Here is a 4,600-nt window from a genome sequence, read left to right as displayed (position 1 = left end):
AGGCTGTAGAAAAATGGATGAAATGGTAGATGAAACCTAGCCCCTAATTCGTGAAAGGGAAGTAGGAAACCACCGTCGCTTGTGTCGCTAAGGCTATGCTCCCCCTAGGGAATAGAAAACTCATACACGAAATAAGGAATCTTGATCCCTCGCACACGTAAACTCTGTCTCATCTCTTCATACATCATAGTACAGGGAACAAGTTTAGCCTCGATGGAAGTCTTGGAAACACGATGTCACGGTGGACAATGGGGCAGTAATCGGTCGCCGACTCCTCTCATTCTAGGCATATTAGACGAATGAAAGATAAGAAAGAAACAGAGAAAAAAATTTTACCTTAAGAAAAATATTCAGTTGATTTCGATTTCAATAGTGAGGAAGCGTACATCTTAGGGATCTAGAAAACCCCTCTTTTAAAGAAAATTTTCCCCGTGCTTTGACAGTTCAAATAGCCGAGAAGTACACATTAGATTCCAATGATCGACGCGTATCTTACAAGCTACAATAAATGTGAAATTATGGCCCTAAGGAGCGTTACTTTATAACACTCTTTAGGCCCAATGGGGGGACTATTGTTATACACCAGTGATCACCAACCCGAGTCCTAGATAAGATCTAAGCCACCTCCCCGTGACTCGAATAGAAACTGCAATAAAACAGTAGGAGAGTTCATAGATCTAGCTCGCAAGGCGAGATTGCGGATCCAACTCGCACGAATCGAGTGAGGATTGTAACCTCGGTCCGCATATACCCAAGGTGCTCACAGAAGGGAGACCATGTGCTCTGTAGGTGACCCAGAGTGAAACACGTGTCCAATGGGCCTAAAGTCCACTCAGAATGTCAGTCCCAAAAAAAAAGAGGACCGTATACACTATAGGCGACCCAAGGAGAAACACGTGTCCAGTAGGTCTGAAGCCTGCGCAGAATGTCAGTCCTAGGAACAATGGAGTCGAGACAAAACAGTGGGGTCAGATCATGAGTTGTAATAGTATAAATACCCGAATGCTCCTATTAATGAAACATGAGAAAAAGTGACTTAACAAATCATAAAATAAAGAGAAATGGGAATAAATTCTAAAAATCAAGGATTTCTTAAGCAATAGATATAAATTTGAATAGGTGGGTTTTAAAGGGAGAAGGAAAATGTAGATAAAACTTACAAGAGAATTTAAAGAAGGGGTCTAAGAAAAATGACCATTTTAAGGACCTCACAAACTTGGAAGAGTCAAAGGAAAAACGTAGATTTTCTTTTGGTATTCACTTTGAAAGAGATAATAAAAAAAAAAGAGGTTCAGCTTAAAGGAAGTTGAGGAAGATAGAATAAGAGTGGGTGTGCTTGTAAAGGTTGAAGAAGCTAAATTGGTAGCTAAGAAGGTACAACAACATATCATGAAGTGTTAGAGTTTATGTGACCTAAATCTCATCACTTGTTGAAGAAATAAACATAGTGGCAAAATAAGGGGATCTGTGGAGGCGAGAGGCCGAGGGTCATAAGCCCATTAAGCACAAAACTGGACTGGGGTTGTGATCGGTACGGACCATACCACATAAGTTGAGTCTGTATAGAACTACACTTCTACTATTTAACTTTGATTAGAACAAGATTTTTCAACCCTTATATAAATGTAGTCGAAACTCCTTTTGTATCATTCGGTTTTCAACATTGGTGAATTTCTTCTCCTTTGCCCGTGGTTTTTCCCCGAAAGAATTTTCACATGAAATCTGTGTGTTTTTTTCTTATTGGTTTACAGTAGTTCTACTGTCATTATCGACATTTATTATAACATGGAGATAATGGAGGAATCTAGATATGCAAATGCAATGGTGTTAGTTAATTATCTGTAGAGGTTTCAACTGCAAACTGATGAACAATTTTTATTTTTTGCAGACCATTAATTCAATTGCTGTAAATGGAGTTGAAAAGGATGAAACTTAAAAAGGTTATTATGCTTTCAAAACAAAAAAAAAACTGTTTCAATCTTTTTTTTCTGCTTAAAAAGTAACAGTGACATGGAAATTATAATATTTGTTGGAAATTCATAAATAATTTTATTATTCACAACAAAATTCAACAATTTTAGTGGGAGTGATTAAAACAAACAAATTATATAACATGAATGCTCATTTTGCAAATTTTATTTTTTGGATGCCTAATGAAAATTTTTAAAAGTTAAGTGACTATTTATATAGATTATCCTAAATTAAATCATAATAAATGGGTTACTATTTAGTACACGAACAATGTATGTTTTTATTTTGAAAGTAGTCTTGAAAAATTTATATGTATTTTTTTAAATTATTTATTTTTTACTATTTTACTATGCCTTTATAAAACACTTGTCAACCCCTGACCCTACTTGGGAGTTTAAAAACTCCACTAGCAGTGTATCAAATAATTTCCCTTAAGGGTTAGTATTTTGTACATGGCAATGTACTTTTTTTTATTCCACAAACAACCTTGAAAAATTAGCATGTCTCTTTTTTTAAAATATTTATTTTTAATATTTTATTATATCCCTATAAGACACTTATCAATCCCTTATCTTGCTTGTGAAATTTAAAACCTTTACTGGTAATGTACCATATAATTTCTTTAAGGGTTAGTATTTAATACACTTGCAATGTACTACTTTTTTATTTCACAAACAACCTTAAAAAATCGGCATGTGTCTCCTTCTTTTAAATATTTATTTTAATATTTTACTATATCTCTATAAGACACTTGTCAACCTCTCGACTTTACTTGTAGAGTCTAAAACTCCATTAACAAAGATACCAAATAATTTCTCTTAAAGGTTAATATTTAGTATACTTGTGTGCACTTTTATATATAATAGTTTAAACATGTTAAAAACAAAAGAAATTGGATGGTGATAAAGGGTTTAATAATTAAATTAAGATAATTGAAAATATTTTTTAATTAAAATGTTTTAATCTTTTTCAATAATATTATTTGTAAAATTTTAAAATTTTAAAAATAATAATAGATAATAATCAAACAAACTAGTTTAAATCTAATACAATTATTTTTTTCTTTTAATATATAAAAATTCGAATAAGATATTCAAACTTCAAGTTAAACAAGATTGAAATATAAAGGAAGTACAAATTTTAAAGAATCGGTCAAGCCAAAGCCCTATCCGAAATTAACTCAAGCTCAATTAAGGTAACAAATATTATTTTTCTTATTTTAGGATAAACGGCGATAAAAGTATCGAGAAGTATTTGTACTTATGGACAGATTACATTTTGGTCATTCTATTGAAAAAATAGATAAATTAGCCCTTTCGTTAAATTTTATCTATTAAATGATGATGTGAAATGTTAAATCCATACTGAAAATTATTTTTATGGGTAAACTATAAAACGGTCACTCAACTATTAATTAGCCACGATCTAGTTGATGTGGGCTCTTTTATTAGTCTATTAACAAAATTAACTCTCTAATGTTGACACATTCTATCAATTTGATCCTAAGTATAAAAAATTAACAAATTTAGCCCTCAATATTTACAAAATTTGTCATTTTAGTTCTAATTCTAAAAATCAATAAATTTGGCCTCGACATTTAAAAATCTATCAACTTAGTCCTAACTCTAAAATTTTTAAAAATATATTTTAAAAATTTAATTTGAGCCCTTTATAACTCATTGGCTAACCCATGTGAGATATTAAAATAAGAAAAAGAGTACACTCTTTCAAGTCACTTGCAAAAGAGCTCTAAAAAATTGGGATAAAACACACAAAAAAATTTAAGATCCAAAAGAAAATGAAGGCATTAAAAATGTTATATGTTCGTGTAGTAATGCAACCAATTATTCCAGATAGGTTCCAAATCGATTGGTTTGGTCTAGTGTGAAGCTTAAATTATAGTAAAAGAAATTGTTACAAATGACTTGAAGGAGATTACTCTTTTCTTTTTTTTTTTTAATATCTCACACGGGTTAGTCGATGGGTTATAAAGGGCGAAAAAATATTTTTTTAAATAAAATTTTTAAAATTTTAGAGTTACAACTAAATTGATAGATTTGGTAAATGTTGATGACAAATATTTAATTTCAAAAAGTTTAGTGACTAAATCAAAAAAAATGAATATTTGAGTAACCAAAATAGAATGAAAGCCATAGTTGGGTGACCATTTTTATAGTTTACCCATAAAAAAATAATTTTTAACATGGATTTAACGTTCCACAAGATCATTTAACTGATAAAATTTGACGGATTGACCAATTTGCATATTTCAAAAATGTATATGGGTTAATTTGCCCATTTTTTCAATAGAAGGGCGGAAATACAATCCCTTCCTAAATAGAGGGACTTTACTGATAGTTTTACCGATAAACAATTGATTGTAATGTAGAATATTAAAAAAACAAATAAGATTCCGTCAAGAGAAATTTTCAGGCATTAGCAATGAAAGAAGAAGGTGGAGTCGCTAACGGAATCCTCCATCATGCCCAACAAACACAGCTCCGTACAACTCAAAAACCCAATTCTGCAAAAAGGAAATGAAAAATTTGTGACAATCGACTCCGCTGGGGATCGAACCCAGAATCTCTGGTTCCGTAGACCAGCGCCTTATCCATTGGGCCACGGAGTC

General features: G+C 31.7%; 1 non-coding gene across 1 annotated transcript; it reads right to left on the bottom strand.

The window, feature by feature from the left end:
- Positions 1 to 4,527: 4,527 nt before the first annotated feature.
- On the bottom strand, positions 4,528 to 4,600 carry TRNAR-ACG (transfer RNA arginine (anticodon ACG)). The gene has a single exon. It is a non-coding gene; the product is annotated as a tRNA-Arg (tRNA).

This window comes from Gossypium raimondii, chromosome 6 (genome assembly GCF_025698545.1).
Source record: "Gossypium raimondii isolate GPD5lz chromosome 6, ASM2569854v1, whole genome shotgun sequence".
In the NCBI taxonomy this organism is placed as follows: Eukaryota; Viridiplantae; Streptophyta; class Magnoliopsida; order Malvales; family Malvaceae; genus Gossypium; species Gossypium raimondii.
This window is presented reverse-complemented; position numbering and strand designations above follow the sequence as displayed.